General features: G+C 60.7%; 2 protein-coding genes across 3 annotated transcripts in view; one reads left to right on the forward strand and one right to left on the reverse strand.

Annotated features, from left to right (window-relative positions):
* MACROD1 (mono-ADP ribosylhydrolase 1) overlaps window positions 1-24,875 on the reverse strand; it is a 141,493-nt gene that overhangs the window by 72,440 nt on the left and 44,178 nt on the right.
* Window positions 1-24,875, forward strand: part of FLRT1 (fibronectin leucine rich transmembrane protein 1) — a 70,177-nt gene that overhangs the window by 40,417 nt on the left and 4,885 nt on the right. Inside the window, exons 2-3 of one of the 2 annotated variants that reach the window (XR_004385194.1) lie at window positions 19,029-19,962; window positions 22,892-22,925. The gene's annotated coding sequence lies outside the window, so the exon portion shown is untranslated. Of the gene's footprint in view, window positions 1-19,028; window positions 19,963-22,891; window positions 22,926-24,875 lie in introns of those variants that run through there. The other variant, XM_032879328.1, reaches the window with a different exon arrangement.

Here is a 24,875-nt window from a genome sequence, read left to right on the forward strand (position 1 = left end):
AAGCCCGTTCCCAGGTGGGGGTTGGCAGCTCGGCACCCCTGATCTCAAGGTCCCAAGCCAAGCTGGACAGTCCTGTGCCTCTCCCTCTCTGCCTCCTCCTCAAACAGCTGAGAAGCCAGAAAGAGGCGCAGGGCCCATTCTCCCCAACTCACAGACGGGAAGACTGAGGCCACAGTTCTGGGAGCTACTCAGAGGAGCTAGGGGCTCAGTGGGGGGGAGTTCCACATCTCCCTGGACTCCAGGCTCTCTCCTGGGCACAGCTTTCCTTGTGGTGTGTCCTAACAGCCCTGTGGTCCCCACAGCTGTGTCAACAAATCGGCCATGCACAGCCATTCCCACCTCCCAGAAGCATTATGAAGTGTGAGCTCCTAGGTGTCCCAGGCCAGAGCAGAGGGCCTGGGGTTGGGCAAGATCGGTTGGGGATCTCTGCTTGCAATGTTCACCCCAGCAGAGCCCGGCCAGTCTGTGGTGGAGGAGGGGAGCTGTGCCCATCTCTCCAGGCCCCTCCTGGCTGCCAGGCCTGGACCCCCTCGCTGACCCCGGGAGGAAGATTATTTAGGAAAACAGCATGGAGGGCCGGGAGCAGGTGATGGTTGGAGGAAGCCAGGCCAGGCTCAGCACAGGCTGAGGTGATAATTGGGGCTGGAGGACAGTAGGGAGCGGGGCCAAGTGACTAAAAGGCCAGGCTGAGACCAAGAGCCCAGTCCTGGGGAGTTAAAGAAGCCCATGAAAATCAGAGCCCAAGGTCAAAGTGAAGTTCAGATTCAGGTAAGACTCAGGGGCCAGGGGCTAAAGGCCCCACCTCTGGATGTGGGCACTAGAGGGGACGGTGAGGTCCCCGGCCTGGAACCCCAGACCTCAGCTCCGCTCCACCGTGTGGCTCTGGGTACCCTATGCGGGGCAGTTGGGGGCTTGGGGTGTCACTCAGGGGCTTCCGCTTTAGAGGAATCGGGGGAGATTCCTGGACTTGGGCACTGGAGAAGGTGAAGAGCCCCCCCCGCCAGGCCTTCCTCCCTCAGCTCAGACTTCACCAGGTCCCAGAAAGCACAAGACTCAAAGAGACAGGCCACGCCGTGCCCACCACCCCTGTCTGTCCCCGCCCCAACCTCTCTCCCTTTATCTTCTCTCCGTGATGCAAGAGCTCCCATGTGCTGGCTGCCTCCCTGGCATTTTGCCACCTTATCCTGTTAACAACCCATTGGACAGGCGTCACTATCCCAGCTGATCGGTGAGGGAGTCGAGGCCCAGAGGCGAAGTGACCTCGCATCAAAAATAAGTAAAGAGTAGGGGCGCCTGGGTGGCTCAGTCGGTTAAGCGTCTGCCTTTGGCTCAGGTCAGGATCCCAGGGTTCTGGCACCAAGCCCCGTGTCCGGCTCCCTGCTCAGCTGGAAGCCTGCTTCTCCCTCTCCCACTCCCCCTGCTTGCATTCCTTGTCTTGCTGTGTCTAAGTCAAATAAATCAATCAAATCTTTAAAAAAATAATAAAGAGTAGGATTTGAACCCAAGCCTACCTGCTTCAGAGCCTGGCATTTTCCACCCCACCAAATTCCCTTCTCTCAATCCCCTCTTATGAGGTTGTATTTCTGTAAGCTGCCGCAAATCCTCTAGGACGAGGTGGGAATAAATAAATAAATACATAAGTAAATAATGAGAGGTTGCAGCCAGATGCCCACACCGGTCACAGCCGGGAGCGGGAGGCACTGTGGGGAGAACTATTTCTAGGCCCTTCTGCCAGTGTGTGTGGGACAGGGAGCTCCCCAGGCCTCCCCACCCCAGCCCCAAGACGGGCTGCAAAGGTCAAGGATGAGTCAGGCGCTCAGTGGCACCTGCCAGGGGCAAGGGCACAGTGTGTGGGGCTGGGAGAAGCAGAGCCTGGCTCCTCATGGGGCTGCTCACATCCCGAGCCCAGACCCTGTTATCATGCAAATATGTTGATACACGAAGCCTTCCACCCTCGTGAACCTTCAGCGCTGGGAGGATGAGCTCAGTACTTGCAAGGGACAGAGCTGCGTCTTCAAGCAAGGGGACACAGGGTCACCCAGCCCAGACTGGAGAAGAGGGTGGGGACGGCTGGAGCACTTGGAGGGAAGCCAAATCCAGGCTCCCCGATCCCAGGAGCCCAGATTGCTGGCGGTGGGGGGAGTGACTCAAGGGTAAAAGAGGCCCCCAGGAGTATGCTGTCCCCCTCTGATACCGTGGTTTTAGTTCTCCATGCCAGGGCGCTGGGCAGCCCCAGCTAAAGGTCCACTGTTGGCCAGGGGTTGGCAACAACCCACTCTTCAGAGCCGAGTGGCCCCGGGGCATTGCTGTGGGTCGCTTGGCGGGAGTCTCACTGTATAGCTGGAGGGGACAGGTGCTGGGTTCGGGCCTTTTACTGCTCCCTCAGGAGGCTGGGCAAGGGGTGAGACCAGGATGGTGGCATCTGACACTTGTCTCTCCCCAACCTGCCTGTACCTGTTGGAGTTCGTGCACATGTGAGCGTGTGCATGTGAATGTGGGTGGCTGTGGGCGTGGACAGGAACGCATGTGCACGAGCACAGGTGCCTTCCACAACCCAAGATGACTGCAGCCTCCCTCCCGCTCCCTCAGCCTCTTCTCTGGGACAAAAGACTCAGCCTCCGAAGATGACATGGCTATTTCTGAGCCTGGATTCATGCCAGTGGCAGCATGTGTATGTGTGTGCGCGCACGCGCGTACCCTAGACAGGAGGAGCTGGAGGGCGGGTGGTAGGAGTTGCAGGCGGCAGCGGGAGGGCTGTTAGCTCCGGCTCAAAGTGGCTGTGCTTGGGTCGGCCCTGCTGGCCTCTATAGAGCTCTTGGGCAATTTCCTCATCTCTCTGAGCCTCACTTTTCATATCTGTAAAATGGGCACACATTGCTTACTCAGGAGAGCACCTAGGAGGGCCCCAACATGTGGTGGTGGGGTGAGAACCATGACAGGGCCACTCGGAAGGGAGGGAGTCAGACAGGAGGACACAGGGTTGCCCATGGTGGGGGTGGGGTGGGGTGGGGGGGTGGGAGGTGGTTCCGGGGCCCAGAGACAGGGCAGCTGGGAGATGGTGGGCGTGGTGAGGCTCTTCTGGAAGCAGTGCTGTCCCTGGGCACTCAGGGACACCCGGCAGAGGCAGTTCTCCCCCAAAGCCAATTCTGTCCTGTTCAATTTCGAGCTGAAGTGCAAACAAAACCCAGCGCCCGCTGCTCCCACCCCAGATCAAATTCGGTGCTATGATTTCTCTGCGGGCGGCGGCCTGCCTTCCGGGGAGGGACAGTTAGGGGAAGGATGGCACCAGGGCCAGGCCCAACCACGGGGCTTATGGGCGGGAGCCGGCAGGGCCTAGACCATTTGTCTGGGACAGCTAGCTCGGATGGTGGGGCTCTAACACCCAAATTAAATTTTAACCCAGCTCATAAACCTTCAAGTCGGTCCCCTGCCACTCGCCACCCCCACCCCCGCCCCCGCCGGGTCTACCACCAGCCATAGCCCCAGTGGGCCCTGGGGGAGGCTCTTCGGATGCTGTGTGGCTGCTTTGGGAAGAAGGGACCATAGTGCACAGACCGTCCTGAGGGTTCCCCTGTCTACCAGCCACTTGGGCTGGGCCTGTCGCAAGTGGAAGCTTAGTTCTGGGCTAGGGTTCGGTGGGCTCTGCTGTCAGAAAGGCCCAGATTCCAATCACAGCCCCACCCAGGCACAACCAGCTTAGGTCAGTTTCCTAACATCTGGGGCCCTTAGTTTGCTCAGTGGGGGAATGACTGCACCCCTTGTCGGTAGGGATGTGGGGAGGAATAAGGGACGTGAAGTAGATAAAGCTCTGGGGCCAATGAAGGTGGGCTCCTCTGGGGGCTGCCACTCACCCGGCCCCATTAGGGAGGTGGCCTGGGTAGCCCCACCTGATGGCTAAGTGGCCTTGTCTGCGGGACCAGCCTCCTTTCTTTGCTCCCCTCCCCCCAGAGCACTGTGGGGCCTGCATTTGGACATGGGTCTGGCTGGGAGCCCACAGGGCTGGGCTGGGGAATGAAGGGCTGGTCACCCTGCCCCAGGCCCCCAGGCAGGGCCAGTGGGAAGCTTCCCTTGTTATTTGCTCTTCTATGGAGGGATAAGATATGGGGGTCATCTTGGGGAATTTTATGCCCTGTGACCACCTCCCGCTCAGAGGAGAGAACATTCCTGTTGTGGCCCCAGGCCTCCCCTCCCCCAGCTTTCTACTCTCAAGCCAAACCTGTCCCTCCCCCTCCATCTCCCCTGTGGCACCCCGCGGCCCTAGGATGAAGTCCCGACCCCTTTCTCTTGTGACCCCAGCTGACTGCACCCCCACCTTTGACGTCACCTTCTCCCGGCACCTGCACGGAGTCAGCCCTTTCTCTGCCTACCGACTGCTGCTCACGCTTTAGGAATCAGACTGTACACATTCAATCCACGTTTAGGGAAGAAAGAAAGGGAGAGAGATCCTCCCCATAGTATAGGTGACAGCACTGAGAGCACCATGACATGTCCAGGTCTCCAGGCAGCAAAGGAGCCCAGGTGGGACTTGCAACCTCATCCCCTGACTGCCTGGTGACTTCTGCAGCCCCTAGGAGGGACAGCAGCAGGAATGAGGCTGCCAGCCCTTCCCTGAGCCTGTGGGGGCTGACGCCATCCACTCTCCTCTGTGGCAGGGGTCTCCCCGCTCCTGTCCCCATACCCCCATCTCCTGGCTGTCGCCTCCCTGGAACACATCCGGTCCTAATGCAGGGTGCCTGGCTCACCCCGGACCCCTTCCTTGCCCTTCACGACCCCAGGCCCTGCCGTCGGTCCACCGCCCTCCTGGGCTGCCTCTGCCCACGCTGCGGCCACTCCACCACCTCCAGGGGCGGCTGCCATGGTGATCTACACCCCGCAAATGCCTATCTGTCCTCCGCCAGCGGCGCGCAATTAACATTCCCACCCGTAAACGATGCGGGGCCATATTTCACCCACACCCAAATGTGGACCACAAAGGCATTAACATAAATGATGGTGCCGTTAAGGGAGGCCAAGATTTGCGGGCCTCGCGGAGTGCACCTGCACAGGGCTTGTGGGCCGGGAAACCCACACAGCCCGCCCTCCTGACTCCCTGGGGCCCCCACCCCATCTCCGTGCCCAGAGCCCCCAGGAACACAGAAGGGGACTCAGCCTGCTCCTGCCCCTCCCAGATGGGGGACGCTGCTTCTGCTGCCTGGGGAGGGGATATGGGGGGAGATCAGGGTGGGGAGTTGCCACGTTACAGATCTCACTATCCAGGCCTCCCAGCACCCCCAGAGCCTGCACCCTTGTTTTTTTCAGGGCTCCCACTTAGGGCAACAGGGAAGGGCCCAGGTCAAGGGAGGGGCCCTCGGGGTGTGTCTGGCTCCCATCCAGCAGGTCATGTGCTTGGGAACTAGGACAGGCAGGGTCAAGCCGGGCACACACACCCCCGCGCCAACCTTCACCACCCCTTGCTGGAGCTCAGGCGGGGAGGTGGGGGACCCAGGTCCCAGGCTGCCAGGTGCTGCCACGGATGCCCCGAGGTGACAGCGACTGGTGGGACGGACACAGTGTCCAGCCAGCCTGGATGTGGGTGGCTGGAAGGGAGGCTGGACGCGTGGCCCAGCAAGGCTTTCTCCGCACTACGGCGATCCACTGCTCACTTTCCTTGGGCTGTTCTGGAAGCCAAGAGAGGGCAGGCAAGGGCGGATGAAGGCTTAGCTCCTCATTTCTGGTGCCAGGGAGTGGTGGGAGAAGGCCGGGTCGTGTGGGCAGGGGAGTCCAGGCCTCCTTGGCAGCCAGCGGAGGGTTCTGCTTGCCGGGGAGGTCCACCATTTGCCATGCCCCCATCGCCGCCTGCCTGTCCCGGCCTCCTCCTCTGCTCCTCCCATGGCCACCTGGGCCTCCAGTGACTCCTCAGCCCATCCCAGGGTCCCAGGGACTCTGTTACTCAAAGTGCTCGGCAAAAATAAAGTTGAGCCCCAAGTTCTCCAAGGCTGAGTTGGTAGCGGTTGCTGCCTCCTCTGGGAAGGGACCAGGCCAGGGTACTGGGGAGCTGTTGCCAGGAGACGGAAGGCCATCAAGAGGCTCAGCAGGCAGGCAGGGCTGGGGAGGGAGGAGCAGCAGGGACTGGGAGGCAGAGAGGCCGGGCCCAGCCTCCACTCTGCCCCTCCAAGGCAGAGAGACCTTGGATGGGCGTGGCTGCTCTGGGAGCTCCGATCACCCACCAGCAGCCGGTGGAAGAGAGGCTCCTGGTAGGGGGGGAACGTGAGCCTGAGCGGATAAGCCCACCTCTCTTGGGAGACAAGCCACCTCCCACCTCTCCTTCCGCGGCTCACCCAGGACAGCAGAAGGCTTCTGCCTCGAGCTGTGGGACGCCTGAGTACCTGTGCTCCCAGCTCATGGGCTCCTCAGCAGGTATCCGCACACCGTCCTCCCTGCCCTGGGTGACTCCCTGCACCTCCATGCCAGCCCTGGGGCCTCTGTCCCCGTCTGTGTGGCAGGTACCTGCAGGGCCCAGCCCTGTGTCCCACGCCCTGGGCCGCCGGAGAGGGGCTATACACCATCTGCCTGGTAATACCACCTGTCCCTGTGGCTTCAGGCCTTCCAGCCCTTAAACTGGGACTTTCTGAGTTTCAGTTGCCTTGTCTGTGAAATGGGGACAATATGCTTCCTCGGAAGGCCACTAAGAGTATGAAACGAGTCTGTGCGGACAGGAAGAGACTGAACATGAGTCCTTCGCACGCAGTAGGCCCTCTGTGGGTGGAGACAGCCGTTCTGTTACTACTCGAGATCGTAGTGTCTTTACAATCACTGGTGGTATTGGGGAAACCAGTGAGGGAGAGTGAGGCCGGCCCCACCTGGTGGGCAGCAGTCCCGGAGAGAGAAGCTGAGGCTGTCGACAGAGGGTCACCCAGAAAGAGAGAGGATGCGGCCAGGAACCCCGGGGTCCATTCCTCTGAGCCCCTGAGACTCCCCGTGGCCGGAGGCAGCCAGATGCCATGGGCGTGGGAGTCCGCGGGTGACCAGGAGGTCCCACGGCAGGCTGGGGAGTGATGTGAAGGGCCAGCAGGTGCCTTTTGAAGTGTGGGCCTCAGAACAAGACGATGGGGGGTGGGTGACAGTGAAGGGGGTGGCCTTTCCCGTCGGCTGAGAGCACCCATGGGTTCTAGGTCAGAAAGAGCAGGGCGCCGCCTTGACTCTGCTATTTACCAGCTGCGAGATTGGGGTGAGGTGGCTGACTGTCCCGGGTGCCCAGGGTCTGTGCAGAAACCAGGAAGGTCCCAGGCAAACCAGGGCCTCCATCTCTGGGCCTGTCTCCTCACCTGTACCACGGGAAAGCAGCCCTCCAGGGGGTGGAGTGGGACCAGGATTCGACCCAGGAGAGGTCCTGGGAGAATCAAACCAGACCAGGAGGGCTCGTGGGCGGAGTGCGAGGGGCTCCTCTAGGCCCTGGCTGTCCTTGGGAAATGGGGAAATGGATCCAAGGGTGTTTTTCCATCCAGGGGCGTAATAGTCGGCAGTAATTCACCGTCCCGTTTCCCGGTGGGTAGGAAAGCCACAAATAAGTAAATTCAGGCAGCAGGGCACAATTATGGAGCCCAGTGCTTTATTTCCCCATCTCGTCTCCAGCCCCAGCCGGCTTCGGGTCGATAATAATTTATGTTGCAGCCCCCGCAGCAGAGGGGAGGTGGCCAAAACTGGTTACGTGGGCTTGGAGTCCCCCTCCCTGCACCAGCTGCGTGCTCACAGGTGGCTGGGAGGGCCGGGTGGGGACTGGGGAGGAGGGGGACGTGGAGGCCGTGGGCAGGGTGGCCACCAGCCAGGGGAGATGCTCTGCAGCCTCAGGCCTGGCCCCTGACCACCGATCAGGCCCACCATCCATGGCAGGGGCGTCGTGAGACGAAAATGGGGCCGTGGAAAGCAGTGGGCCTTGCCCCCACGCAGTTTGGGCGGTTGTCCTGTGCCCAAGTTCCCAGGGAAAACCTAAGGGGGGGAAGTGAAGGGGGACCAGTCCAGCGGTGGCCTTGGTCACAGTCTCCTCAACGGGACACTCAGAGTAGAAAGCAAAGCAGAGGAGTATCTGCTGGAGGCAGAGCCTGGCCTCTGACCTCTGGGCCAGTTAGGGGTCTGTATCGGGGACCCTGCAGGGAGGAGGGGGAGGAGGAGAGAGGGACCCTGTAGGGGTGGGGCAGCGGACACTCGCAGCGCCCAGGGGAGGGGATGCAGGGTGTCCCGTGGTCTCCACGAAGAGCCCCCGGCCTGCAGGGCGATGGAGCAGCATTTACCCTGCTGCGGAAGGAGCCGGGCCAGGATTTGGGAGTTCATCATTTACGTGGCTGATTTTACCATGTTTCATGTTCTGTCATGTCTCCCGCCGTTACAATTTCATTCTTCCCTCTGGGGACATTTGGACGTGAAAGGGGGATGCTGTGGGGGCGGCGGCACCAAGCTTCCCCTGGTCCCAGGGCTGGGCCCGTGCGAGGGCCGAGGGCCCAGGGCCCAGGGCAGGCGGGGGAAGCAGCTTTACCAAGAGAGCTTGTTTCGAGGGTGACAGTAATGACAGCTAACTCCTGTAGGTGTGCGGAGTGCCGGGGCCGGGCATCTGTGCTGCCTGCAGTCCTCACCCCAGGCCTGTGAGGGCGTGCCCCTCACCACCCCACCTCGGGAGTGTGGGAACCGATGCCCCAAGATCTCACACGCAGGCCCCCAGTAACACAGGGGCTGGAGCTGCCTGAGGGGCCCGACTCCCCCTCTGACTCCAGGCCGCTGACCACCTAGTCCTCCAGTAACAGTCCTCCTAACCCCAGTGCCCCAGGGTGGCCACTGGGCCCCAGTGTGGTGGAGGGCTAGTCCAAGGTCATCCAGGGCTGAAGCACAGTCCCTGTCCCCGCTGTCCAGCCCCCCTTTCCTGTTCCTCGTGGCCTCTGGCCTTTCTCTCAGACGGAGGCCTCTCTCTGTCCCCGGCTGACCCCAGCCACACCTGGGGAGGCCTCAGGCTCCATCTCCTGATGGGAGCTGGGCAGAAACCTCACTTGCTGACAGTGGACAGGGGAGAGGTCACCTGGCTGTCCACCCTTAATTAAAGGGGCCCCTCCTGTGGACCGGGGCTGACAGCACGCCTTGCTGTATCCACAAGGCCTGCCTGGGCCCCTTCTCGACTTCCCTAACACTAGAAAGTGGGACCACCCTCCTCCTTGGCCTATATTAGAGGCAGGGGATGGCCCGGGGGTGGCTAGTGGGGTTGAGTAGGGTTGGTCCCCTCCCTGGCCCTAGTCAGGTGCCATGTGGCCATGCAGGGTGGCCTGTGGCATGGCACAGCCTCAAGGCCAGCCACTCAGAGAAGCCTCCCCTTCTCTTGTCTTTCCGCCTGGCTTTTAAAAAAAATTAAACACGGATGGTTTCATCTTGGAAGAATTAGTATTCCAGGCAGGGCTGGGGGATGTGATTAGAATGTCAAGGCCGGAGCCACGGAGCTGTAAGGGAAGGGAAGAGGGGCTATGGCGGCAGGGGCCCTGGGTGGGGGCCGAGAGTGTTGACCTGCCCAGAAGGCACAGTGGCCCTTCCAGGAGCAGGCGGCTTCTAACCCGCCCCGGTGCCCTGATCATGGGGAAGGCTGAGGCTGAGCATGGCCAGTGGGGCTGACAGCGAGTCCAGGACTGGAGGAGGAAGAGGAAGTACTGGGACAGCTCAGGGCAGATACTGGGCAGGACATGTGGCCCCACCCCGCTCCTCTACCCCATCCATTCCCCCTCTCATGTGCTGAATGTGTGTGCCTACTATGTGCCAGGCACTAAGCCAGATGCTGGGAGGCCAGGAGCAAGGGACACACCTTTCCTCAGCCACCGGATGTCCCTGACACAGACCACTCCCGGGGACACAGCAGGCGCTCACCAGAGACTGGTTCATTGGACGTGTGAGGGGTCTCCCAGAGTGTGCTTTGAAGAACACATGAATCTTGGGAGGTTACCAGGTAACTGCTGGAGCAGAGTTAAAGTGGCATCTTTGCAGCAGGACTTCTCAGGGCCTTTAATATATGTTCATTGGAGGGGGCCCTGGGTGGCTCAGTAGATTGAGTGTCTGACTGTCGGTTTCGGCTCAGGTTGTGATCTTGGGGTGTGGGATCGAGCCCTGAGATAGGATCTGATCTCAGTGCAGAGTCCGCTTCCTCCTTCTCCCTCTTCCTCTGGCCCACCCCCAACTCATGCCTGCTTGTGCACACGTTCTCTCTCTCTCTCAAATAAATAAATAAATTAGAAAAAAAAAATGACATGCTCATGGCCCTATGAACCTGGGGGGGGGCGCAGAGCCCTCAGCCTCCACTGGTGTCAGCACAGCCCACTTGTCCCCTGGCCACCCAGGAAATGCCGGTGTGGACACAGAGCACGGGCACAGCACCAAGATGAGTGGGTTTACACCCGGGCTCCACAATGGACCCACTGGTTGACCTGGGCGGGCTCCAGAACATCTGTTTCCTCAGGTGGGAAGTCGAAATGGTCATAACAGGGCCGGTGGGCTCAGTGAGGGGGGTTCACCTGCCTCAGACTTCATACGGGCTCTGTGTCATCCACACGGGGCATCTGCAGGACTATGTTGAGTTAGCCAGCTTGTTGTTGCTGCTGCTGACACTGTCTGTGTCCTTAAGAGCTCACAGCCCAAGGCGGGGAAGACCATTAGAACCCAGGGTGCACAGGGCCAGGGTGGGGGGAGCCCCATGGAGGATGGACATGGGGTTCAGCAGAGGGGTGACAGAGTGGCCATGGGAGCAGGCCTCGGGGCAGGAGGCCTAGATGGCCAGGCCCCGCCGGACGTGTTCATCTCCATCCAGCCCCCCTGCCCTCGAGGGGTCTTCTAGCCTCAGACCGGCACCTCCTGTCAGTGGTGGGCTGGGCCATCGTTGGGCATCTCTGTTACTGATTTCTTCCTTAGTGGAATCCCTCCTGGTTCGTTTCTCCTGGTCCTTCTAGATCCTGGTCCTCCCGGAACAGGTTGGTCTTACTTCTTCAGGTCAGCTGTCCAGAAAGCCAAGGACTGGAGAGTGCTATCTTCCTCAAACAGCCCCTCAGTCCCTGCCCCAGGGCCTCCAGCCCCCATCACTCCCCCCGGGGTCCTCTGTCCTGCAGCATGGCTGTGCCTGTTGTGGGGCCCAGCACTGAACAGGGCTCCGGTTTGGTCTGATGGGGGCGGAACCAGGGAGGGAGCAGGGGGCATGTGACCGCCTTCAGTGCCCAGTCTGTCCTCCCTTTAACGCAGCCTGTCCAGACCCAGGAGCTGGGCCCCTCCATGCCTGCTCCAGGCAGCCACCTAGCTCTGCAGGCACAGAGAAAGCCAGGCTGATGGAAAGCAGGGTGCCCGGGGAGACAGTGAGGCTAGGGACTTCCTGATGGAGGGGACACTTGTCAGCCTGAACTGAAAGGTAGGCTCCCGAGTGAAAACCTCTCGACTAGTCACCCCGTCTGCCCCCATCTGAGCACAGGGAGCCTGGCAAAACTGTTTGGTTACTAACCTCGTGGGGCCGATGCTAGCAGCTGAACATGCAGGTGCAGAAGGAAGATCATTTATTTCTGGGAAAAGTGGCCCAGGGAGGTTGACCCAGAGGCCAGAGGCTTCGCAATGCTGGACTGCCAGCTCCTCGTTTACCAGGATTCAGAAAGTCGCCCACCCCTCCCATGACCATGGCATCTTTGGCTGTCTCTGTGGTCCCCAGGGGACTGGGGCCCAAGTGCCTCCTCCCCCAGGGTACAGCCAGGGCAGGGGCCTGGGAATGACTTTAGCCCAATGCCCCCCAACCTGGGCCTGCTACCTGGGCAGTAAGGGCCTGGGTTTTGGTGACCACAGGTCACAGCAGCCCCTGGTCCTGCAGCCGCTGGGCAAGGCCAGGCCCGGTAGGTTCTAGGAGCAAAGGGGCCAGGGGCCTCGTTAGAGACGGCTTCAAAGAGCCTCGTTATTACAAAAGTGTGCTTTGAACCCTTCTCCTTCTCTCCTTAAGGCAGCCTCCCAAATGAAAAGGAAGGTACACAATGAGCTGCAATGAAGCAGCCTCGGAGGAAAGCCAGGCGTCTGCCGGGCAGAGAGGGAGCCCCAGTCCACCCTCGCGGGCCGGCATGAAGTGTGGGCTCCCTTTCTTCCTTTATTTTAAACGGGCTCTCTTTTTTCCCTTCCTCCTCATTCAGCGGGTCTCTCAGACTGTGCTTTAAGTCCTTTTGAAGTGTTACAACCATTTTCTCTTCTTTCAATTAACAAGAAAAGGAAGCTAATAGCTTTCGGAGCCACTCGCTGTAAATATTAACAAAGTCTGGCCGCGCGGCTGGGGCGAGCAGCTCTGGGCCGGAGAGCATGTTTACGGGAAGGAGGGGAGGGGTGGGAGATTTCCAACGCGGAGATGAAAATCCCTTGGCATGGGCTTCCGTGGTTCAGGGAAACGGGAAAGCTTGGAGAGCCAGGCGAAAGGGCGCCCGTCCCTGGGGGCCAGAGGCTGGCATGGCCGGCGGGAGGGAAGTGGAGGCTTCTGGAAGAAAAGGCTGCTTCCACCAGCTGCACCCAGGTAGCCTGGAGGGTCCACGTGCACGGCCTGGGATCCGTAGCTTGTGGCTTTCAGTATGGTCAGGGGTAGAGGTCCTCATGGGACTGGCAGATTTTTTTTAAAGATTTTATTTATTCATTTGAGAGAGAGAGCACGAGTGCACGTGTGGCACGAGCAGAGGGGAGGGGCAGAGGGAGAAGCAGACTCCCTGTTCAGCACGGAGCCTGACACGGGGCTCGACCCCAGGACCCTGAGATCATGACCTGGACCAAAGGCAGATGCCCAACTGACTGAGCCACCCAGGCACCGCTGGAGGACTGACATTTGAACACAGCATCTGGAGGGTGGGTGCTGAGAGTCCCCAGGGTACACACCAGACCACAGCCCCTTCCTCTGTACGACGCAGAGCTCCTGAAGGAACCCAAGACGGGGGAGCAGGCTGAGGGAAGCAGGGGGCAGGGGAGGGGAGCTGACAAGCCCTTGAGTGGAGCCTGGGTTCTGAAAGCTCCTGGGCCTTCTCCCTGGGGTGCCTGTGACACCCCTCCACCAGAGGCCGCACGCCTGCCAGACACCCCTGCAAAACGTGGCTTCACACAGCTGACCCAGAGCACCCGCGCAGGCCACGTAGGACCCGTTTCAGAGCCAGGGTGGCCGGGGGCTCCATTGAGAGCACAGGGAGGCACTGGTGGCCCAGGGGAGGAGGTAGGACCAGGTCTTCTGCCTCCAGATTCCACCGCCCACTGCAGCCGAGGGCCCCATTGTGGGGAATGCACAGAAGTAGGCCCATGTGCTGGCAGCACCAAGCTCATCATGTCCTGGGATCCCCCAGGGCTGGGATCTGACTCCGGTAGGTGGGGGCTGGATCACAACAAGGCCTGCGGGGTAGGGCCAGGCCAGGAGGCAGCCTCTTTCCTGGGAGCCGGTGGGCAGGGCACCATGAGCCTAGAGCAGGCCTGGACTTCCATTCCTGTCCCCTGTCATGAGCAGGCAGGCTCCCGCCACTGTGCCTCTCCCTGTAGGCAGAGGGGCAGGCCTGTGGCCAGCGCTGTGCTCCCAGCCCTCCTCTGCCCTGCTTGAGAGGCTGAGAGCAGCCGTCCGGAGCCCACTGAGCCTAGTGCCGGAGGCTGGCCTTGCCCCTCGCCGCCCCCCATCACCCTGGCAGCTCACCTGGGCTTGTCGGGGTGGGGGTTCCACCACCTGCCCCTGCCTGGAGATTTCCAAGGCACACAAGCATTCCAGGGGCAGGAAGCCACTCTAGATGCCTGCCTGCTCTTCTGTCCCGCTGCCACCCAGGGACAAGAGCACCCGTACGGTGGTCTTTCGAGTCCCCTGTTGCTCCGCGGCACTATGGGGCCCTGGTCAAACCCGGCCTCCAGACCACCCAGACGGGGCAGGTGAAGGGCTGCCAGGCTCAGCAAGGCAGGCAGGCAGCAAGCGGGGACAACAGTCTGGGCTTGTTTGGGCCCTGGGCTGCCCTGCCAGCCCAGCACCAGGAGACAGGAGTGGATTCAAGGCCACCTCTGTCCATAACTGCCCTCCCCAGGTCCTGGCTTCAGCTCACACGCAGAGGCGGGGAGGGGGGAGAGAGGGAGGGCGGCCGGGACATCCAAGTCCAGTGTCTTTTCTCTGAGAAGCTTGTCCCAGAAGAGCAGCCCCTTGGGACCCTGGAGCTGCCGGCTACTCTGCCCCCCTATGACCCGCCTCCCCCGCTCAGGGGTCTGTGTCTGAGGGTGGGCCTGGCAGGCAGCAAGGGCTCCTGAGGCTGTGGCTCCCCCACCCATCCGCCAAAGTCTGGGTTTTGTCAGGAAGCGGTTTAATTAGCAGAGCGGAGGCTTGGGGTTCGCGCTGTGCATGCAGCTCCCGCCTCCGTCTCTTCTCACCAGCGATGGGGTGCCATGCTGCAATGCCAAGCCCGGGGGCCAGAGCGAGCGAGAAGGGGGCAGGGTGGGCCATCTCTCAGTGCAGAGGGAGGAGCTGGAGCCTCTGTACACACCCCCGGCAGAGACCTTCTGCTGTCCCCGCCCCCCAGGTCCCCCAGATGCACCCCTCCAGGCAGGCTCCAAGCCCCACAATAGGCGGGCTATGCGGGGTGCAGTTTCAGTCCACCCCCCTCTAGCAAGGAGCAGAAGGGGGCAGGAACCCACTGGGCCTCCAGGCCTGCCTTCAGGGAGACTGCCTAGCCATTCTTTTCCCCTGAACCCCACTGTTCTCTACCCCCAGCTCACGTCCCCACCCCTGTTCCTGGGGACACTGTCCCAGCTTCTCACTGGGTCCCTCTCATGCACCCCAGCACCCTCCAGTTCTCCACGAATGTTCAGTCATGCTTCTCCTTGACTTATTATATTCCCTGACTCCCCAATGCCCTTGGTAGGAAAACCAGACCCCTCAGCAGAACATTCAAAACTCCCCCCAAGGCCAGAATCCCATCTCCGGTCGGCTCAGATCACTGCCCTCCACTGACTCAGAGCTTTGAGACACCAGCCTTCCCACCACCCAGCCCTCCCACTCTGAGCCTTTGCATATGCTGTTCCCTCTCCCTGAAGTGCCCTTCCTGCCCCACACCTACTGTGAAGTCTCTGTTATGGGAACAGTCCATACACCCAAGTGGAAAAGTTCTCTCTGCCCTGTGGCCCCAGCCCACCACCCACTGCCCCCGGAGGGAGGGACACGGCTGTGACAGCTCCCAGGTCCATGCGGCCACAAGAGAGGAGTGACCCACACACTGCAGTCACTGTGGGGGAAGAGCAACAGGCCCCGTGGATGGCCGTCCTGGTGGGAGGAAGTCAGCAGCCACAGAACAAACTCTGGGTTTGAGTCACAAAGAGCCGTTTCATCTATACAGGTCGGATACAGATGCTGACCTCAGCCTGGAAGTCCCAAATAAAAGAAACCCCGGGTCTCCTTGCTTGCGCCAGCTTTGACCTGCTTGCGATGATCTAAACTCTGCCCTCTGTGTCACAGGGCAGCTCTGCCCGGGAAGGGGGGAGCAGGCATGTTGTTCGTTTAAAATACCACTCGACCTAAGTTACCAGCCATAAAGCCCACCTGGGTTTCCAGCAGCACGTACCAGGCATCTGATTAATGATACACACATAATAATCCATCCCTAAGAGCCATAGGTTGAAATGAAGCAGGAGGGCTAATTGCTGATACAGGAATTAATGTCAGTGAGAACTGATCCTCAGGGCAGCGGGGGACTGCAAAGCCAGAGAGTGTTTCCACTTCAGGGCCAGAGGTAGTGGGGGGAGCCCTGAAGTCCAAAGGTAGGGTCAGGCCCTAGAAGATGGACAGGACAGGTAGGTGGTTGGGGGAGACCCAGCCACACCTGCCTCCTCTCTAGCTTGCCCGAGTTCACATGTGACTATCACGACATGGGAGTCAGGGGAACCCCAGAACCACAGCACGGTGTTGCCTTCCCCATGAGGCTCCCAGTGATGCACCCTCCCAGGCTGGGCAAGGTGGGCTTTTTGCTCCCATAGGGCCCTGTGTGGATCTCACACTGTGGCCCTCTGAAAACCAATGGCCTCCCCACTGGACTTCAGGCTCCTGGGGGACAGGGGCTCCTCTCTGGATCCCACATCTTGCATGGTGCCAGGAGCAGGACTGGACGCAGTACATGTCTGCTGGATGGAGGGAGAGAGGGAAGGATGGACGGAGGGATGGATGGATGATTGCATGAGAGGGCCTCAGGAAAACCCAAGTTCCCTCAGGGCAGGGGGCCCAGGGGCCACCGTGGGTTTGGTTGGTGGCATGTTTCTGTTGCACCGAGACTCCGTGTCACGCAGAGAGGGGGACTGGCCCCGAGGTCAAGGCCGTGGCTGTCATATGGGTTGTGCGACCTTGCATAAGCGCCCCCTTCTCCGTGTCATGGTCCTCCCTGCCCTGCCAGCTGTACTGGGCTGTCCCCATGCTCAAGGGAGATGGCAAAGCAGAAATGACCTGGGAAAGGCGAAGGCAGTTTGTCCCCCTGCAGACAGTGTCTCTGTGCGGGCAGATCCGGCCAAAGTGGAGTGGCACAGACATGTGGGATAGTGCACTTGGCTTCCTCTCCCCCTCTCAAATTTCCTTTAATACAGTTATGATGCTATTACGTATAACAAAAAGTAAGACTGTAAGCATCTCAAGTACTTACGAATGCAAGCTTTTATTATGTTGACCCAAAAAATGGTCCGTTTGGCAGAGTTGAGACCTGGAGCCTGTCGGAGCAGGGAAAGCCGAAGCAAGGGGCGGCGGGCACAGAACGTCCTGTAGGGGGCGTACCTATGAGCTGGCCACAGGGGCCTGGCGCCGAAGCGGGATCCTGGGACAGAACCCTTGGACAGCACAGATTCATTTTGTCCTCGCTCCATCCGACCGCTAGAAGGTCCACACGCCGCACTCACTGCACGGCCTGGGCTTCTCGATCCCCTCGTGCACCCACGGGGGACGGGAGATATTTGCAGGACGTCACATTGACGTATTTATTCCTGAGCCTGTTTGGGTCGGGGAGCAAGGGTGGCTTCCAGCAGTTGCCACTACGCACCCACGCACGGGAGGAGCTCTCCCCTCCCAGGCACAGCCAGCCAGGCTAAGACGGACAAAGTCGGACGGCCCCACTAGGGGCCTTGCTCAGACCCCACTTTTCTAAATGAGAAAGGAGAGTGGGGAGGTCACAGGGTGCATCTGTGAAGCCTCTACTGTGTACAAGGCCCTGAGCCAGGTCCTGGGGGATCTGACTTGGAGAAGCAGAGGTAGCCCCTTCCTGGGGGCAGGGAGATCGCTCCTTTCAGGACACTGTGGGTTTATGGGACCACGGCCCCCCAAGGAGGAGGGCGGCCCAATGCAGGAGTGGAGGGTGATGCTGGGAGGACTCTTGCAGGAGTGGGGACGGTGTGGGGGAAAGGCCTGGAGCAAGCCCTGCTTGGGCACTCCGGGGACTCCCGATGGACCCGCAGGGGCTCCAGAAGCTGCCCAGGAGCTTCACCTTTATCCTGAGGACTGGGAAAAGGGCCCAGTGCTGGCGGGGGTAAAGCCGCCCTCCTCGATTCATAACTTCAAAAGCGGTTCTTAGCAGTTCTTTGGCAGTTTCTTTCTGTCGTGGGGGATCAGCAGCCCTGGCCGGCTGGAGCCTCTGGGCTCTGAGGACACGGCCACCATCCTCCCGAAACACGGGGGCCCTACCCCCTCCGCTCCCACCCGCGGTGCTACAAAACAGTTTCCCCACCCTGCCTGGCCAGGGAGGCAGATGACCTCACTAGACTGTTTCCATCTTTCCCTTTCACAGAGAAATTACGCTTTCTAATTGGATGAAATCACGCGGGGGTGATAGCAGTAAGAACCCATGCCATAGCCTGGTACTCACCCCTCATGCAGGGACGGTCCTGACCTCCCCTCCTGCCCAGCAGCCCCCCATCCTTGGAGGAGCCGCACCCTGTGTCCTGGCTCACACCTCGGCTAGCAGCAGTCCCCATGGGGCTGTCTGCTTCTTGGAACCCCTTCCTCCTGGGGAGGCATGTCCCAAGACTCCCCCATGTACCCAGTCAGCCTGGTCACCCCATCAGCCTCTGCCTGCACCCTACCCCTCGTCCCCTGTGCACCCCACCAGGCCGGGCGTCCAGGAGGGCAGTGCACTTGGCCCCAGTCCGGGCTCTGGGCTTATGAAAACATGCACCCCTAAAGATCCCTGTTTTTATTTGTAACAGTCCCAGACAACAAGCGTTTCTCAAATCAGCCACCTTCGGCCCGACAAAGGCGAGTGCCCAGATGCAGCTGAGCCCATCTGGATCCGATTTCAAACCAGAGCTAACACTCTCAGATGTGTAATAAAAGCCCTTTTCCAAAGAGGGGCTCCTGCAGGGGGAATACGGACACCGGGGCACCGCAGGGCTTCGGCATGCCACGCTAATGAGAGGCAATCCGGAGGGCTCGGTTTTGTTTTGGATTCTGAGGACCGGCCAGCCCTACCCCCCAGGTCTCTGTGGAAGGGGAGGATGGCCTTCGAGGGCACTGGGGGGCGTGGAGCCCTGACCCCGGGCCTAGGAAGTGGGGCGGCTGCAGGAGGGAGGCCGGGGACTCTGAGACCCAACTTCCCCGCTTCCCTGCTGCTCCTGCTTCCCACAGCGAGGAAAGGCAGTGCTGCTTCTGGAAGCCGAGGCCGCAGTGGCCCAGTTGGATCCTTTGAATGACATTTTGCGAGAGGAGCAGGTGCTGGGGGGAAGCGGAGCCAGTGTTGGGCCGGGCAGGCAGCCCCTGCACGGCCAGGAACCCTCAGAACTTCGCTTCTCTTTCCGGAGCCTCCGCCCCCAGCAAAAGGAAACCGGGGAGCTTTGAGGAGGGTGCTCTGTGCGGCCCCGTTTGTTGTCTGGATTTGAGACGCGCAGGGAGATGATGGGGAGTCCTCCCCGCCCCCTCCCGGCTCACTGGAGAGCGGTGTTCAAGAATGCGGGGTCCAGGGGGATGGGAGGAGAGGGGGCCGTGGCCCGGGCTGCCCGCCCCCGCGTGGCTCCTGATTTCCCCGGGCTTAATCGCGTGTATTGTTTCTTGGCAGGTTGAGGAGGCAGGGAGTGGGTGAGCAGGACTCCTTTTTGGACAGACAAGACCAGGGGCTGAAGCAGGAATAACTCGCCCCTCCCCCGGCCTCCCCAGCAAGGAAACCTCGGCCGGCGAACAGGAGAAGCCAAGCAGGGCTGAGCGCCCCCCCAACATCCTTCCAAAGAGAGGCATGCGGGGCCTGACGGCTCAGCGGCGCGTGTCCGCAGCTCCAGCCCCGCGGTGAACATCTGAACTCCTCAGCGGGGTAATGGACCCCCGCCTGCCCCCCGGGGACGCAGCCTGAGTGGCAGGAATACCGAGTCTTTGGAGAGTGGCTCCCTCCCAGCTCTGTCACGCAAGAACGCTCTCGGCACCGGAGCCCATTCTGCCAAGTGACTTAAAGGGATTAAAAAAAAAAAAAAAAAAAAACTTGGTGAAGAAAAGGGGGTAAAAGCCACACGGAAGCCTTTCGGAGGAGGCGGCGAGGCCAACAGACAAAAGGGCAAAAGTTGAAAGAGGACAGCGAGAAGCCACCTCGGCAGGATGGACGCTGGGCTCTAGGGCATGCCTGGGGAGCAGGGGCCCAGAACCCCCTCGGGCTGCGCACGGGAGTCCCGGGGCTGCAGGGGGTGCCTCGGCAGGCCCCCCATGCACGCCCCTCACTCCGGGGGGAGAGGCCAGCGGCGCCTGAAGCCCAGGGGACAGAGCGTGCTACCCCAGGCCCACGACCACGTCTGAGCGTGAGGGGCCCCGCAGAGCAGAGCACGGGGCGTCCTCTCCGCTCCCCGGGGCGCCCCTAGCTCCACGCAGCACCCCAGCCCTGCGGCCTGCACCTGAGTGCCAGGGCCGCAGGGTCGACATATGAGTGTGTCCAGGCCCATCTCAACGGGAAGCATCCAGAACAGAGATCCCAGCCAGGCCCAGCAGGCTCCGGGGCTGCAGCTCAGGAGGTAAGGCTGCAGAGGGGCTGCGGGTGGCCTGGGAAGGCCCAGTGGCTCCTCGTGCCTGAGCCGGCTGGGCCCTGCTCTCTTTCCAGCTGGGTTGCACTGGGGCATCAGAGCTCCCTGGGTCTGCAGCTCTGCGCCACAGCCCCATACAGACCATCGGGCGACCAGCAGTTTCCGCTCGCCAGGGGAGGGGTCTCTGCTACCTGGCGGCATGCTGTACCCCCGGGTGGGTGGGTACAAGGCTTTTCTGGAGTAAACTGCTCCAGAGTGGGGATGGGGGGGTGGGGGGATGGGGTTCGTGTCTTACTTTGAGCCCCTCTGAGTTCTGCCCAAAGCGGGCAGTTGTGAGGCCTTGGGGGAGGCAGGACCTTCGGTGACACTGGCCAGGGCACCTGCTGCCCTCCCACTTGGCTGGGAGGACTCAGGGTGGGGTCGGGCCAAAGCCACCACCCAAGACCTCGCGCCCACTGGTCCTCAGGCATCACTGCTCTGGCTTCCAGTCCACCCCTGCTATTGGGGAGAGTGGCTTCCTGGGGGCCCCGGGATGGGCACACAGCAGGCCCGAGCGCCCCTCATCCTCACTCGAGCAGCGAACGGCCAGGGCGGGGCAGGTGGAGAGCTAGGTCCTGCCTGGGGGTAGGGGGGTGGCCCCAATCTTCCGGGCTCCCCAGAGGCCCGGAGGGAAGGCTCGTGCCTCCCTAAACACAAATTCCAGGCCACTTCCAGCAGCGGCGCCCAGGGCAGGGCAGGGAAGCCCCAATTCATTACCAAGATGGAAAATGACACTTCTCTGCACGCTTCCCCAGGAGAGGGGCTGATTTATGACTGCGCCAGGGCCCGGACATTCGTCAGCGCTGCGCGACGCACACGCCGTCTGCGGGGGCATTAATAGCCGTGTTATTAGCCACCGGCGTGAAGGATGCCCTGCGGATCGGCTATTTGCTGTTATTTATTATGAAGGCGCGCCAGCCCGGCAGTGGGGCCGACGGGCATCACCATCTCAGGGAGTCTGCGCTTGGCCCTGTCCACCTGGCCTCCCCTCCCTCATCCCTACCACGGGCTCTCCCACTGTCCCATCACTTGCCCCTGCTCACCTCGCAGCCCCGAGGAGGGGTTGGGGTGCAATTCCTGGGGCCCATAGCTGCTCTTCAGGCCTGCACCCCTCATATTTATGGAGAGTCTGCTCAGTGCGGGGCTCTGCCTATGGTGAGCTGTGAAGCGTCCTTTCATCCTGAGGCAGAAAAGCAAAGAGAACCAAACTGGGGGGCCAGGCAGACATGGGTTGGTGCCCTGTCCCTCCTGTTACGAGCAGTGTGACCCTGGGCACATCCCTTACCCTCCCCGAATGCGCTCCCCCACTTTGTGCACTGGGTACATAGGCCAGGTGGAGAGGCGGGGAGGTCCTGGAGGGCCCAGGCTGCCACGGGCGCTCCCTGGACAGCTATTGCCACTAATGGGGCCCCCCCCATCTGGCTGGAGGGGTCTGCAGACCTGCTTGTTGGGGGAGGGCAGCCCCCACGAACCCCTGTGTGAGTTGGACACTGTGCACCATCACCCTCCCTGTGCCAGTCCTCGCGAAAGGGTTTGAGAGTTCAGGGCCACGGTCAGAGAAGGTGAGCGCGGGGGAGGAGTGTCCGCGGCTGCTGGACCAATCCCTTCTGCTCTCTGGGCCTCAGTTTTTCCTCCCCTGGGAAAGGCAGACAATCTCCAAGGTCCTGTGACTCCCCGACTCCAGAATTCTGGTTGGGGGAGCCCACCCTTGTGCGTCTCTGTGCGGTGGGAGGGAAGGGGCCTCTCAGAACGTGAGGCTGACCTGAAGGTAGAGCTATGGTCAGGCGATGCCAGGCCAGCCTCCCCCTACCAGAGATGAATGGGGCGGGGGCGGGGGGTGCAGGCAGCCAGACGTCTTCCCCAGGTTTCTCCCTCTGGGGCTGAGCAGGGCCCCCTGGGCAGCTGAGAGCGCAGGGAAGAGCACTGCACAGCGAGCCCAAGGCCTGGGTCTGTGTCCGGCTCCTCCACCGCGGTGGCACAGTTCAGACCAGCCAGTCCCTCTTCCTCTCTGGGCTGCTGGGCCGAGGGTGCCTGGGTGGTTATCCCCTCCAGGGCTGGGGCCGAAGTGGAGCCAGCCTCCCTCTTCTCTCCCACTGCCTGTTTCTAGGTTTCAGATTGTGGCGGCCTTCCTTTTGGCGTCTTCGTTCACTCATTCACTCACTCACTGACTCATTCATTCATTCACCAGATGCTTATGAACACTCCCCTGCCAGGCTCTGGGCTAAGCTGGTGAATGGGACAGAACATATCTTGCTTTAAAGGAATTTACATTCTGGTGGGAATGTTTGGACAATCAACTCAGGATAAATAAAGAAGGGGATCTCTCCAGGAGCAGGGCCTGCGTGTGGGAGATGCCACACAGCTCCCGGGGTCAGGGGAGAGCACCGCCAGCCAGCTCCCAGCCTCTGTTTCATGATCAATAAACATCACTATACCTAGTCTTTCCTGGTCACCCTGCTCCTCTCTCTTGGCCCCTGGCTGCCTGGATCCTGCAGACTGCTGGGAAGGCCAGCAGCACTGACCCTACAAACCCCAGGGTCCCCTCCCCACTGCCCCTTCTCTTCCTTCCTTCTGTTCCCCGCCCCCGAGAAAAGACATCAAGCCCCTCTTCTAGCTTCTGAAACTCCCCTGCCCTTTCCTTTTACCTTCCCCAAAGGAATGAAGCCTTCATCTAGGCAGCCCGACTAAAAATGCGCGCAGACAGAAATATCAGGAATAGGGATATCTTATTAAATAATGTGGGGAGAGAGGGAGAAACAAAATTACACGTGTCTCCTTTCATCCCCCCACCCCCTCCCGGCCCTGAATAGTTTAATATCGAACACTGTTGTCAATATAATTAACCTCCTAAGACACAGTTTTAAAGTCTTGTTTTTTAAAGGGATTTGCACTCTCTGAAGTTCAGGACATGCCGCCTCCTGGCACCGCCCAGACGGCCTACGCGGGGAGGTGAACTCGAGGTACATTTTTAGTGGATTTGCATACCTGTCTGCAATTACCACCAGTGATAACAGCTGATGCATAATGCATACAGCATGAAATTAGAAAAATAATTAACTTTAGGTCTTAAAAGAATCCCCTACCACCACCCCATGGCCCCCACCCCACTCCACTCCCCCTTTTTCTACAAGTTCTCAATGGCACCTGTGGATGAGAGAACTGGGGCAGTCCCGAAACTCTGAAGGGCCTCCTTCCCCACGGTCACCTTCTCTGGCCGTGGCCCTGAACTCTCAAGGCCCTGGAGGGTCATGGCAGACGACCCCCTGCCCGAAGGCGATGCCTTCGATACATGGGCTTAGACTGGCCTGGGCCTGAACAAGGGCTTGGAAAAGGCTGGCTCCCCAGAAGTTCCAGCTCGCAGTTCCCATCTGGATCTGCCCGGGAGCGCTGCCTACCGCTAAGACGGGCATGGTCCCCTGTTGTGCAGGGCACTCTGCAGTCCCTCTGCTCAGGCCTGAAAACAGCCATCGCTTATCCTCCCAAGACCCAGGACAGGTGGATCACTAATAGTCCCATCTTACAGAGGAACGCCTGAGACCCAAGGCCCCCCTCAGGTAGATGGAGATGCTGGACTGAGCCCAGGCGGGCCCCCTGGGCTACTGGCCTTACAGGGGTGGGGATGGGGGACTTCCTGGAGGTCGGGGGCGGGGAGGGGAGAGGTGGGGTGGGGAGCTCTTCCAGCCCCCCACCTTGTGGCCCTCCTCCTATGGTATTGCTTAGAGTTAAGCCGGAGGGGTAGTGCTGGCTGGTGGGGAAGAAAGCGGGGACCCCTCATTAATTTAAACAAAGGTTTAATTTAGGAGTCATCATGGGTATGGAATGAACTTGTCTTGGTGAAGCTCCTTTTGGGACCAGGGTCTCCTGCCTTATCCCCTCTGGGCTGAGGAACTGCTTCTGTCCCCAGCCTGCCCTACATACCCTGCCCCTGCCTCGGGCCCTGCTCTTCTGGGAAGGACCTGGGAGGAGGGGCACAGGAAAGGAGAGGGCGAGGGGCTCTCTGGCTCAGCTGTTTGGGGAGCCCTGCCAAGACAGGTGGGCAGTTGCCCGGAGAGGGTCATAGGAACACCTCGGGGTCCCTCCCCGGGACAGGGTGAAGCAGCTCTTCTTTCTAAAACCACTTGGTCCTGTGCTAGGCGCTTTGCACAACCCCCTGCGGTGTCCTCCCAGCAGGATGTTGCAGGCGAGGAAGCTGAGGCCCAGAGATGGGTCGCTGCCGGTCACACGGTCAGGGACTGGTGAGGCAGGATTCAAACCTAGCTGTGTTGTCCCCTCCCTGCTTCTAGTTCACGTGCCCCCTTCTTGGGCTGAGCACCACCTGGAATTCTCGGATTCCCAAAGTGGGGGGGCTGAGACCGTGCCCAGCACTTCGGGGGGCCCAGCATCAGGGCACCCCCATGCAAGCTGCCTTCACTGCCTGCCCTACCTTCCCTCTGCTGCCTGGGACCTCCAGCTCCTTCCAGAAACATGCTCGGGCCCCATGGGGTGCTCATGGCTCACTATGCCCCGGGAGCCTGCAGCAGCAGCAGCCGCCAGCTCCCAGCCAGCATGCCAGGGTCTATGCTGGGCCTCGAGTCCTGCAGCCGCCCCCTGTGTGTTGCTGTCCCTCCAACCTCCCACCTCCCAAGGGGAGCCCCAGAAGTCCCTGGGCCTCTGGCAGCCCCAGCTTTTTGGGATGTGGGGAAGACACCAGGCTGGGGGTCTCCAACAGGGACGCACTGCCATCCAGCAAGCAGATAAACGTCTCCCACCAGTGAAGCGGTGGTGAGCAAAGCCCGCATGGGGCCGGCTTTGCAGCAGGTCAGGGAAAGCTTCCCAGAGGGGACTCTAAGCTGAGGTCCCGGAGGAGCAGAAGCTGGCAAGGCAGG

The sequence above is a fragment of the Lontra canadensis genome, unplaced genomic scaffold, assembly GCF_010015895.1.
Source record: "Lontra canadensis isolate GAN:19392208 unplaced genomic scaffold, GSC_riverotter_1.0 scaffold66, whole genome shotgun sequence".
Lineage (NCBI taxonomy): Eukaryota > Metazoa > Chordata > Mammalia > Carnivora > Mustelidae > Lontra > Lontra canadensis.